The 13,744-nt window shown below is 50.0% G+C and overlaps 1 long non-coding RNA gene across 1 annotated transcript; it reads left to right on the top strand.

Annotated features, from left to right (window-relative positions):
• The first annotated feature begins 527 nt into the window (after window positions 1-527).
• LOC118010277 lies at window positions 528-10,248 on the top strand. The gene is made up of 3 exons (XR_004679162.1): window positions 528-1,239; window positions 6,796-7,017; window positions 10,065-10,248. It is a non-coding gene; the product is annotated as an uncharacterized LOC118010277 (long non-coding RNA).
• The last annotated feature ends 3,496 nt before the right edge of the window (window positions 10,249-13,744 follow it).

Genomic DNA, 13,744 nt, shown 5'->3' with positions numbered 1-13,744 from the left:
TTCGGACCCCTTAGCTATTTTTCTGCTTAAAGCACACACTGCCTTATTTCACCGTCAACCCCCTTGCTTCCCTGCACGTCTTCTTGCGGGGTAAGCAGGACCAAAACATTCCTGGTGGCCACTTCATTTGCTAAGCACTAACCCAGTTTTCTGATCTTCTAACAGACAAGAGATGGGAGACAATGCCTGACCCTGGGGACATGACAGATGGGCCAACTCTCCAGTTGAAAGCCCAGGAATAGATCCTTCCTGATTTCCCTGATGATTGGATGTAAAGCTCGATGCCCACCAATCCTTCACTCAGGCGTCCCTCCGTCTGGAGCACTTTGCTGAGTCTCACACCCCACATCCGGGCTCAGAACCTGGAATTCTTACTCTACCATCTTTGTGAATTTATAAAGGCCGCTGCCATTCCCACTCTGCCAAAGACAGTGTCCATTTTCACCCCAGCAAGTAGACCAGCGTAGATTTCTTCCATCATTACGGTGGGGAAAGGAGAGGGGTGCCTCAGAAGGAAGGGGGATGCCTCCTGACGGGCCGGGGGCACCTGATCTGGCACAGAGGCGAGCGGTTCTGACCTTGGCAGCCAAATAGAAGCAGGGAAAGTTGGAGGAACGGGTGGAGAGCAAGAGATGCGGTGGGGGCTGCTGAATGAGGAAAGAATAGAGGGGGTACACTGGACAACCAAACCCCAAATTCACCAGGCCTGTTGCACGCAGTGGGAAATGGCCGGGGGGTGGGGGAGGAGCAGACTCTGCTGAGGGCCCTGCCCAGCTCTGTCTATGCAGGAAGGTAAGGGGCCAGTGGGGCCAACTTCCCAGGCAGGACTAGCTAGGTCAGGCCAGTGCACAATGAAACTGCGGGGCCCCTTGTTCAAAACTTGTTAAGAACTTCAAGATGGAGACTGCAGAGCATTAAACCAGGTGTGGGCCCCTGGCAAGTGCATAGGCTGCATGCTGTAGAGCCCACCCAGATGCCCAGGCTGGGATGGGTGTTGTGATGGGTCACTGGACTGATTGAGAGGCCGTGTATCAGATTAAGACAAACTGGGGGAAGGACACGATAGACTTAGGCCCCGGGATGGATGTTACCTCGGTAACAGCTTATTACTGAGCACCTCCTATGCATCGGGCTTTCTCTAACCAAGTGTATGTTCTCCATTTCCATCCTAGGACAACTGTAGGGGGCAGGGACATCACCATCATCATCTCCCAGAGGAGAATGCCAAGGCACTGAAAGGTAAAGTGAAGTAATGTAACTTTTGTGACCCTTAGTTAACGGACAGGCTAAGTAATTTTCTCAAAGGCATAAAACTTCTAAATTGGAGGCAGGTTTGAGTGCAGGCCCAGGGGCCCCGTACCCCGAACCATTTGACTGTAAACAGAGCGTGTCTCAGCAAAGGGAAACTTCTTTACAAGGAGCTCTCTTACTGTGGCAAAGAATGTTCTAACAGAGGTATTCAGAGACGCATGGCCTGGAGACATTTGGACACAGGCAGGAGAGCCCCTCATAGAGGGGAACCCAGCACTGCTGTGGGGTTGAGTTAAATAACAATCCGCATCACAAGAGTTACAGCTCTCTCGGTCGTTGTGATGGGTCTCAGCTAAGTGTGGTACCAGGGTCAATAGATCCCAGGATGCCAGGAGCTGGTGCCTGTTCCACAGAGAAGGACGAGGAGAGAAGAACAAGATCGTGGAGCTTGGAGGTGGCACTCCTCAGAGTCAAGGAGATGGAACTTGAACCCAGGTCCAGCTGCTTCCAGAGGCCTCGCTTCCAACTGTCATACCAGACGGACTGACTCTTAAGGTCCCTCCCGCCCCCAAGATGCTATAATTCCGAATCTCCACAGGGATATGATACCGTATCTGCCCAGGCAATTTCATTCGAGCTCATGCTGATATTTTTACAGACAGCTTGGAGATGGCTGGGGGGGCCCAGAATCTGTTCCTTGTGTTGAATCAGTCCTCTGGAATGTTGGCCCAGACTCCAGCCAGGCCGTTCTGACTCCTTCTCCCTCGAATTTGACAATCTGGGTTTTATGTAAGTGCTGATGAGGGCCCATGCTTCTGATTTCATCTGTATTTAAACAGACAGCTTGGTGAGTTCTGGCCTGATGGCCAGAAAAGCTCACGGACTCTCACCTTCTCTGAGCCAGGAAGTCTGTGGCAGCCCCTGCACTCGGAGTGCACCCCAAGATTCCACCCTTGAAGCTGTGGGCTAAAGCCCCAGGTTGACGGGGCTCTGGTTTAGTATTTAACAAGAGCCTTCTCCAGGTTTCTCTCTCCACTTCCAAACCGGCCCCAAAGGACACGATCATCTGGCCCCCAAGCCGCACGTACCAGCAGATCCTTAAGGATCTGATCCCTAAACACACATGCCAGGGTACAGCTCACCCGTTCCCATCCAGATACGCAGTTCTTCAAGAGACTCACCATCTTACCTGCATTAGCTTCCTGTAGCTGCCGTCACCAAGTACCACCAACCGGGTGGCTTAAAACAAGAGAAATGTATTTTCTCTCAGGTCTGGAGGCCAGAAGCCCAACGTCGAGGAGCCCACAGGGCCATGCTCTCTCTAAAGGCTCTGGAGGAGAGTCTGTCCCATGCCCTCCTCCCAGCTTCTGCTGCCAGAAATCCATAGTATTCCTTGGCTCGGAGACACATCTCTTCAGTCTCTGCCTCATGGTCACAAGGGGTTCACCCTGTTCATCTCTGTTTCTTGTCTTCTTCTATGGACGCCATCATACTGAGTGACGGTCTACTCTAATTGAACACGACCTCATCTGAACTTAATTACAGACAAGACCCTGTTATCAAATAAGATCACATTTGCAAGTACTGGGAGTTAACACTTCAACTTATGTTTCTGGGGAACACAGTTCAACCCACAATATCCCCCATATCGCCACCAGTATGCTGCTAAGGACACAAAATATACCATTTCTGGTGTGTTGGCTCTGTTCGTCCTGTGAACCTCGCCTTGACCCGATGAAGTAGGTTCGACCATCTCCATTGTACAGATGAGAACACAGATGGCCAGAGAGGTTAAGCCGCTTGCCCAAAGTCCCACACAGCTACCGAGAGCAGAGCTACCGAGAGCAGAGCTGAGACCCACACCCCGGACCCGAGGCAGCACTGTTCTTGGGATGCGGTGAGCCGGAAGGAGGAAGTCTGAGCCCACCCGTTGAGACCAGGGCACTCTGAAACAACTCAGCAATTCTACAAAGGGACACGCAGGTTCCGTGCTGGACAGCCTGGCTGCAGACTCCTTTCCTTCATGTGAGATCATTTCTCCGAAACCCAGTTTCCTCATCCATCAGACAAGGTCATGGAGGCTGCCCTGCTTCTCTCAAGGAATGGCTGGGACGGTCCACACCCGGACTTGCGCTGGCCCCTCGGAAGCCCCGTGTACAAGTGCTATAACCACCCATCCACCCGGCCTGTGCTTCCTTTAGCTCTTTGCCCAAATGCCACCGCATCACAGAAAGCCTCCCCGATCACAGTATCTAAACTAGTGCCATGCGCCCTGCCGTCCCCTTTATCTCGTTCCCTGGATTTCTGACTACTTGCCACATTTATTAGCTTATGGTCTAGCCTACCTACTTTAGAATGTAAACTTGGAGGGAGCAAGGGCTTCGTCTATTCTGTTCCCTGCTGCAGCCCCAGTGCCAACGACAGTGCTGACACATTGCAGGCGCTCATTAATACTCATCAACTGAATAAATGAGTAGCTTAATGTAAAGTGATAGTTCCTCCTCATGGTTGGAGTGGGAACAGTTTTTCCACTGGAACCAAGCTCCATGAAAGCAGGAGATCATGGCCCTTTGATTCATTGCCACATTCCCATTTTTTTGCCGGGCACAAAACAAGGTACTTGATAAATACCTGTTAAATGAATGGGGTGAGGAAAAGGCTGCTGGGCAGACGGAGACCCCCACTGTCCCCTGCTCTGGGAAATGAACGGGCCAGGAAGGCTGTGGTTGCACCTGAGCTGAAGCTGCAAGGATTTTGGACGGTGGGAGAAGGAAGGGGTGCTTTCTAGCTCAGAGAGACAGAGATGGGCTCCGTGTGCAGGTGGGGTGACAATGAGCGGGCTCATTTGCAAAACGAGGGGAGCTGCCTTCTTTGAACAAGGTTGGCATCCAGAGACAAAGAGGCAGATTGGCTGCATCTGATAATGAATTACTTAAATGCCGATGCAATGAAACAGAGAGTTTCTTCCCAGCCATCTGCACCAGGGACTTCACTAATATGCCACTAATAAACAAACGATATAAAGTGTGGAATGATAAGAGCTATTGGGTTTAGCTTGCTTTCCCCTACCCCCTCCAGTATCACCCACGATCTCAGGCTCCACAAAGGCCAGGGCACGTCTTGAAATAATTTCTCAGGCAATTAAACCACATCCAATTTTATAAGGCTGAATATGTCAGAGGATCTTGTTACCTCCATCTTTGGGCCCGGAGGCCAACATATCCTCATCAATCCTAACGGGCTTGTAAGAGGAGCCGACATCTGGGTGATAGAACAGACATGCTGTCTCCCTGCTCCTGTCTGATTTCTGGTTGCCAAGCAGCTTGGTTCTGACTCTCTGGGGGTGCTGGGATTTCAGGGGCAAGGGCCTCCAGCACCACCAGGATGCCAGGGATTCCTTTAATGCAGGTCAGCACCTTTCATTTAATTGCAGAAGGACAGGCCTAGAATTCATACTGCCCCAAGAGAAGCAATAGACTGGTTTGAATTAATACCAAAGTGCAAATGACTGGCACAGACCTTTGGTCCCTCGAGGACAGATTTTTAAAAAGCCTGGAGAGGAGAGGTAGTGTGGGGAAATGAATGGACTTTATCCAAGCCCAGTTCTTCCTCTTATTACCTGTGGGACTTTGAACAAGTTAATTAACCTCTCATCTGTAAGAACACGAGAGGTCTGCTTTGGCTGCACTCAGCTCCCCGCTGGTGCCAGTCCCCACCCCCAACCCCGTGCCATTTCTCAGGGACCTTTCAGTCTGGAAAGTTCCTCTCCCCTTTTTCCACCTGACTCCTTCTCATCTTTCTGCTGCCCTGGACGTCTGCCGGGGGTTGGTTGGCCAACTGTGTGTTCCCATAATAAACTCAACAATTCACACCCTTCTCCCTGCCACATACACACACGAGACAGGGAGAACCTGGAGGGCGAGAGCCCTTTCTTGCTCTCCTCCAGGTCACCATTAGGGACTCAGCAGTTGTTTCTTCAATCATTGAGAATTACTTCTGGGAACAAAATGTTTCCAAAACATGGAAAGAAAGGAAGAAAATGATGGCGTGCCCTTTCAACGTCGTGCCAAACTTACCCCCAACTTCTTTCTTAAGAGCTAAGCATTATGCCAATGCTTTATATCTTTCATCTCACTTAATCCTCAACACCTTATAAAGCAGATCTTTATTTTATCAGTGAAGAAGCTCAGGCTCAGACAATTCAGAAGCTTGGCAAAGCCGGGGAGACACACTGTGTGCCAAAAACTTTACCTGCCCTTTTCTTCAATCCTCATGATGACCCTATGACAAGGGTATCATAATACCCCCTTTGTCTGTTAGAACACTAGGGTTTAGTTATCTGCCCAAGCTATCACCATGTGTAAATGGCTAAGTCAGGATTAGAAATCCAACACTTACCAACACTTACTCCACACCTTTTTTTCATTGACCCAGTGACTTAGCTTATGGGAAAGTCCATGATGCCTAGCACATTACACAAAATGTTAGTTTTGCTTCTGTTGGGAAGTTTGGTGGTGAGGAGGTGTGGTTGAGATTGGTAGATTGCCCCATGAAATTATAACCATTTCCCCCTTCTTCTGTAGTATAGATTCCACCATTTTTAGCTGGGCCCTGACCATTCCAAATAAAGATGATGTTTCCCAGTCTGCTTGGCAGGAGCATGTGGCCATGTGATTAAGTGAAATTGTCACGTGGCTTTTTTAGGAACCTTCCTTAAAAGGTGGTTGATGAGCACCTTTTTCTCTATGATTTCCTCCATCTACCCATCAGTAACATGAGTGTGATGTCTGGAGCTCTAGTTGTGGTCTTGTGCTATGGGGATGACCCTTGCCCTTGAGAAATTTAAGGGATAAACTGAAAAAAGCATGGATCCCTGGGGGCTTGGCCAAGTACCACACCAGCTCTGGACTTCTGGCTTCCCAGCTTTTACGTGAGAGAGAAGCAATCAGTTGTTTGATGTAAGCCACTGTTGTTTTGGATCTCTGTTGCTTTCAGCCAAATAATCCGAACTGATAAAGCACGAAGAATGAAGATGGAGTTTCAGAGGCAAAGTTAGCCTTCTTCACAGAAGTACCCAGGGATGGCCTTGATTCTAAGAACCAAACAGAAAGGCCCTGGAGAACCCAGCAGTTGGAACTGTCAGGGAGACAGATGTTGAATGGGTTCTGCCAGCCACGACTTGCCCTGACTTGCGTCATTGCACCTTCTGCCAGGTCGGCCCTGCCCACTGAGTTTATGGGTTTATGGCATTAATAGGAGCTGCCTGCAAACACATCAAGGCTCCACACAGGCATCCCCAATCTCCCCTCTTCGAAGTGCAAAGAAATGGTGCATCCCCAAAACCGTAATGAGGAAATCTATCAAGCACTGAGTTCTCTTCTCAGTGAGCATGAGGAAGAAATACCTTCTGTTCTGCTCCTTCGGGCTTTGCCCATTGGCAGTGCAAGAATAAAACACGTCGATCTCTTCAACAGAGACTGATAAGGCAAGGTGCAGAGCCTCTGTTGTTGCTAGAAATTTAAAATTCCTCTTTGCCTCCTCTAGGCCTCTGGAGAAAGAGAAGGAGAAGGATACGCTTCCCCTGCAGATGTACAGCAGGCTCCGGAGGTCTGGGAGATGACACCAGTTGGTGGTGTGTGTGTGTGCGTGCACACCCGTGTGCTTTGAGACTCCCTGAATGAAGACACCAACAGAGGCATCATTCCCTGCCAGGACTGTGTCAGCCTCAGCTGCCAGGTGCCCTCTCCTGGTGTCTGGCTGCCTTGGGTAATGTACTGCTATGTGATCTTGGATATGATATTGTGTGCCTCAGTTTCCCACCAGTAAAATAGAAACTATGACAGTCCCTGTCTCCAAAGGCTATTATAAAGACTAAATGATGTATTCCAGGTAAAGCTTTTAGATGCCCAGCACATGGTAAGTACTCAACAGGTGTTGCTTGTTATTATTGTTATGGAGTAATCATAACACAGGTTGGGGCACCTGGGTGGCTCAGTTGTTAAGCGTCTGCCTTCCGCTCAGGTCATGATCCCAGGGTCTTGGGATCGAGTCCCACATCGGGCTCCCTGCTGGGCGGGAAGCCTGCTTCTCCCTCTCCCACTCCCCCTGCTTGTGTTCCCTCTCTCACTGTCTCTCTCTCCCTGTCAAATAAATAAATAAATAAAATCTTTAAAAATAATAATAGTACAGGTTAACACTTAGAGCTCTCCCTGCATGCTAGGCATTGTGCTAAGTCTGCCACATATATAAACTCTTTATCTTTACAACTCTGAGGGCTACTACTGTTACCTCCCCATTTTATTGACAAGGAGACTGAGACACATTTGGGGCCCCAACCCAGTCTTCTGCCCCAGGCCCATGAAAAAGGAGAAACGAGGGGATCCTGACCCCTTACTGACTGCTGCTCTCATCTTACCCCAGCATTCTCGGTACCTTGCCACCTCAGGTTTTTAAAAGGCTGCTGCCTTGGCCTGCCTTGTCTCCCCAGATCCATCTCAGTGCTCCTGGGCACCTTCTCAGCCCTTGTCAGACCCCTATTTCTCTATCACACAGCCCCCTGCTTCTATTTGTGCTCTGGGCCCTTTGGTGAGGATTTATTCCATGGTGTCCTTGTTTTCTCTCTTTCTGCAGATTAGACTGCAAGCTCCATGCAGGCAGGGTCTCCCCCGCCGCCCCCCGGCCCCATGGATGCCTGGCACACAGTAGGCACTCGATAAATACTGGAAGTGTCCTCAGCTCTCAGTGGAACTAAGAGAAGGGATTCTCCTTCAGATGTAGCACGCCTCCAGTGAGCCCTGCGTGTACTGGGACCTTTCCTATGATGAACAAACCTGGCATGGGTGGGCCCTTGCTGCCTGCCTGGCCCAGTTCAAAGCACCTGACACGCATCATCTCATTTAACCTCACAACCACCCAATGGGATGCATCTTCATCTGTGAGGGCCGCCATAACAAAAAGTCATAGACTGGGGGACTAAAACAACAGAAATGCGTTTTCTCATAGTTCTGGAGGCTGGAAGTCCAAGATCAAGGTGTTGGCAGGGTTGATTTCCTCAGAGGCCTCTCTCCTTGGCTTGTAGATGACCTCCCTGTCATTGTGTCTTCATATGGCCTTCCCTCTGTGTATGTCCTAATTTCCTCCTCTTATAAGGATACCTATCTTATTGGAAGAGAATCTACCCCAATGACCTTGTTTTACCTTAATTACCTCTTTGAAGACCCTGTCTCCAAATACAGTCACATTTTGAAGTACTGAGGGTTAGGATTTAAAGATTGAATTTGGGGGAGGGGAGCACAATTCGGCCCATAACGGGGTAGGTGCTGTTTAATAACATTTTTAATGTTATTAATGGGGTAATAAAAATCCCATTTTTCCGTTGAGGAAACTGAGGCACAGGGAGACTGGATAACTCACCCAGGCCCACAGGAAACAGAGGGCAGAGTCTGAGCCATAATGGCCTGACTGCAAGCTGAACACAGAAGTGCTGTCCCTACCCCACCACAGCCTGCAGGGGTGGTGTCAGGCCATCAGCTGACAGGTGGCCTTCCTTCCCCAAGGGAATCAGGGGCGGAAACAGATTGCCCAAGGCCACTTAGCTGACAGGTGGCGGAGTGAGAACTCTAACCCAAGTATTCTGGCTCGGGGGCCCAACTTCTTTCCACGGCCCCACCTCTGCCTCCCTAAACCAGCTCCTTCCATAGCAAAAGGGGCTAGTAATTGGTCCCAAGAAGTCAAGGGCGAGTCTTGGAATACAACAGTTTTTACACTGGCGTTACTGGGAGGTTAATGAAAATGTGGTTCCCTCCAGCGCCTCTGACACGAGCCTCTTCTGTATGGCTCTTGTGAAGGAAGCAGAGTTCACGTCCCTCCAAGAGTCCCTCTCCCTGCTACCTGCCGCCCCCTTCCCTTGCAATAGCAAGAGCTGCCCTAATAATATTAGCACTTTCTGAATGATGACTGTGTGCTAAGCATTTTTATGCATTCATTTCTTTAATCCTTTCAATGACTCTACAAGTCAGGGGATGGCATTATTATCATCCCTAGTTTATACAGAACAAAATCAAGGCACGGCAGTTGCCCAGAGTCCCCGAGGCAGTCCTTGGTGGAGGCTGGATGGAAACCCAGGCAGCTGGCTCCCCGCCTAAGCTTAGGTCCCCTCTTGCTCCCTGGGAGGAGGGCGGCTGATGGGCGGTTACTGGCCGACTAACTCCCCAACTACTGCTTCACTTGTTCATCTGTCATCCATCCACTGAGAACTTCCGGCACCTCCTCTGTTTGTCCTGGCCCAGGCCAGCACCTGGTTCCTCCTTCTAGGGCCTCCAGTCGTAGGGTGCAGGGGATCCCTTAAAGAGACAGTATGGACCCTGCATACCAAGAGTGTGTCCCAGATGCTCTGGGGCAAAGAGGGGAATTCACGGGCTGGAGAAGGCAAGGGAGGCTGGAGAGGGGCAGTGAAGGCTATGCTGGGTCTTGAAGGAGCAGGAGGAGTTTGCTGGGCAAAGAAAGGGATTTCACCACTGGTGTGTGGAGCTGGGGGTAGGATGGGTAGGAGGAGAGTCCAGAGGAGGAGCTGGGGGTTGCCAAGCTAAGAAGGGGGGGTTCATCTAAGAGGCCATGGCATTTTAAGGCCCCAATGAGACTTGAAGCAACTTGATCTTCCAGCTCTGTAGTAGCCGCTCATCCTACTTCGACTAAAATCCCAAGTCCCCCCACCGTGGCCTGGAAAGCTGTCCATGACGCGGCCTCCTCTCCCACCCCTCTGTTCTCCCCGTGTGCCCGCAGCTCTAACTGCCGTCCTGCTCTTCCCTGAACAGGCCAAGCATGTGACCTGGACATTGGACTTGCCGCGCCCTCTGCCTGGAACTCTCCTCCCCTCTAGCATTAGTTCCGTGTAATCGGCTAATTACATTCCGCCGAGCTGTAGCATGGATCTCAATAAACTCTTGTTAAATGAATGAATGAGCTCTCCTTTATTATATTCCAATTCACGGAAAGTAAGTATACAGACAGCCCTCAGCTGTCCAATTGTGCTGAATAATTAACCAGGACACACTGCTCCCCTTCGGGCTGCCCAGATCACCCCATTAACTCTGGTTTGCCAGCATCACGTCCGGAGCGAGCAGGGCTGGGCTGCAGTCAGAGGGAGGCCGCTTAGCAACAGCCCGCGGCTGCATCTAACAACCCGGCTGCCACATGTCTCAGCAGCAGAAAAGGAGCCGTGAAATTGCCTGAATTGAGAAGCTGACGGGAAAGTAAAAGGGGACCTGTCAAAACCCAACCTAAACCCAGAGACAAAAGGCAATTCCTTCTAGCAACTTCCGCATGTTGCTGACGCTGGCAAGCGGGGGGAGGGAAGTCTCTCTCACTTCCAGTCCTACCTACACCTCCCTTTCCCTCTGGGGGGAGGGGTACTGGAGAGCCTTGGGACTGCTGAATGACCGTGGCCTTGGGACCAAATGAAATCACTGGCCGTGTTATTAGGGAGAGATGGTGCTGACACAATTTGGATGGTCAACATAGCAATAAGGTCTTTGACGAAAAAAACACATGCACAAAAATCCCATTTCCTTCCGGCGAAGTACAGTGGCACAATAAGTCGTTTCCATAGGTACAAATTCATCCATTTCCGAACAACGCGAGCAAACTACTGTGGGCTCCCAAATCTTGCACCCTACCTCGGTGCTCAAGTTTCTTTCTCCCATTATTATTGTTCTTTCCTGTTGAATGACAATATTAGCTGATTATAAGTAAATCAAAGCCCTTTCCAGCAGTTGCAGCTGAAAATTCATTTTCAAGATTGAGCCTGATTGCAGAGTCTTAACAAGCAGTGTGGAACAGCTAAGCCATTTACATCCAGAATCCTGGTGAAGAAATTGGGGCTTAATGAACCCTGAAACAGCTACCCTCTTCTTCCCGACAAGGAGAAGAGAAAACATGGCTCTAAATTTTAAGTGTGAGCCAACAACTGGTTGTGAAATTGTTATTTAGAGTTGGCGGGTGGCACTCTGGAAAGCAGATGGCTTCACACCTCAGGAGAGAGATTTTTTTCCCTTAGAAAAAACTCAGGTTGCCCCTGAGAGATGCTGGAGATGAAATCTGAACGCCAAGTTTCCAATGATTCTGTGCATGCGGATGGTGGGTTTTACACACCAGAATGTCCAATTTGCAGGGAGCCCCTTGGGGGCTGGATGATGGTCTGGCGGCCTTTTCGGGTTCTCCTGGCAATGGGATCAGGAGGTTTACTCCTTGAAGATTGCAAGGCAAAGCGATTTCCCAGCACTTGCAAATTGGCAAACTGTGAAGTTGTCGAAAAGGCAGATGGGGGTTGGAGAGCCCAGAGAGGTGGCGGCTGGAAAGCCCCTCTCAGGGCTGTGCGCCCAGCAGTTCTGCATTCGGGCACTAGATGGCGCCAGCAGCCTTCCGGGCTGAATTGCCTCCTTCAGCGCGGCGGGATCGGAGGGGCAGGCTTTCTCAAAGCGGGGTCCATCAAGAAGCCACTGTGAATCCAAGCCCCCAGAGGCTTCCCTTCGCTTCGGGAGGACGCAGGGTGGGTGTGTACGGTGATCAGTGATGTGTCCTGGACGGCAGGTTAAGAACCACTGCATTGCACTGCCATGCATTGCTTTCCAGTTGCTAAGACCTTGCCAGGAAGGACAGGTTTCCTCCCTGAGACTTACTTCGTATGTCTCCTCAGCAGCACCGCCTACCCTCCCCCAGCTACCAGAGATCTTCCCTGAAAGAAGGTCTCTCCTCTGCTTTGGTAGCAACTCCTTGGCCTCCTCTAATATGTATTTTCTCCTTCTCCCTTGCTTGGGGCTCTGGGCAGCCAGGGGTCACATAGCACTTGGGAGTCACCGCCCACAGGACAGGGAGAGGTTCTGCAAGGCTCTGTGGAAGGCTCAACGGGGGCAGCTTGCCCACCTCCCAGTTCTGTGCTTCCTATCTGTGTTATGAATGCTGTGTCTGGTTTCAGACATTATTCCCCAAACTCAGGGGGTGTCTCCATGCACAACGGGGCATAGAGAATTATTTGTACGGCCCCTCAAGTTCAGGGAGTAGTTATGTCATGTTATCATTCTTGGTCAGTACCAGGACTTTCTGTTTGTCTGTTTACTCTTTTTTATCCTCATTCTCCATGGGCAACTGTGGTGTTTCACAGATACTGTTGAATTCACATTATCCGTGGAAAACATGTATTCTTGAATATGTATGTGTATGTTTATGCATTTGAGGAGGAATATGCTTAAAACAGACACACACATATGCACGCATGAACGCATGCTCACACACCCCTAATCCAACATTAACATTGCGAATTAGAAGTCCAAAGCTTGAGGAAGATAAACAAAGAGTTCAAGGTTTCACATGAGGTTGGGTGAGAACGTGGTCTCCATACCAGGCATCTTGACTCACGGGCCAGTCCTTCCACCAGAGGATATATTTTTAATTCACATAAATGATTTATTAGCATCTAAGAGGAAAATCAGAAACCATTCTAGGTCTTTCACACAGAGGGAATTTAATACAGGGAATTGATTTGACCAGTGATGAGAGAAAGAGAAGATAAACATGGGGATGAGGGCACCCAGGGATTATCCACCACAGGAAACCACTGCTGCCAGGTTTGGGCTGGCAGGACAAAAGCATGAATGATGTTAGCGGTCTGCAGCTTGGGCTTTTGGCTGGGCTCCGAGTGGGGACTGCCTGGAGGATGTGAAACAATGGAGGAGGGATCATCTGGAGGAGCTGGAACCACAGAAAAGGCACAGGGGCTGTGGGAGATACCACAGGAAACAGAGGGGAACACCCTGGCTCTCCCTTCCTCCACCCTCCACCCCTCCGCACCCCCCCCGCCCCCCCCGCCAATCTTCTATCAGAGTTTCCTATTGTCTGAACTGACCTGGAAGCTGGAGGCAAAGGAACCTAGAAATTGTCATTCCCTGTGATACAGAGAGCTCAGGGAAGGGCTAAGATGGATTGAGGACAAACTGGCAGTTCGTGGGCAGATGGTGATGTGCTGAAGACCTTGGGGTGTGTGTGTGTGCATGTGTGTGCATATTTAGTACCATATTAAGGTGAAGCGTAGACTTCCTGCTTCACATCTCAGCTCCATTTACTAGCTATATAATGTGGACAGTGTACTGAACTTCTCCATGCCTCTGTGCATTGGGGATAACAAGGATGTCTGTATACTTTCTGGGATTTGTAAGGACTGAGTGAGTTAGTCCATGTCAAGTACTTAGAATGCTGCCTCGCACAGAGTAAGGGTTCAGTCTCATATAATGTTTTTTAAGGACCTGTGCATGCAAACTGCGCATGCAGTTTGTTGCACATGTTCCCATGGGGTGTGCCCACCACATCTCATTTGTCCAAGGAAGCCTGAGAAAATGCCGATCCTCTATCCACTTTCACTTGGGATGGCTGGAGTGGGGGATATGTGTTTAATTAAGGAAAGATGATATTTCAGGAACAAAATCAGAGGGCTGTGTGTAAC

The sequence above is a fragment of the Mirounga leonina genome, unplaced genomic scaffold (assembly GCF_011800145.1).
Source record: "Mirounga leonina isolate KUSES-001 unplaced genomic scaffold, KU_Mleo_1.0 Mir_129, whole genome shotgun sequence".
Lineage (NCBI taxonomy): Eukaryota > Metazoa > Chordata > Mammalia > Carnivora > Phocidae > Mirounga > Mirounga leonina.
Note: the sequence above shows the minus strand (reverse complement) of the source record. Positions and strands in the feature narration are given on the sequence as shown.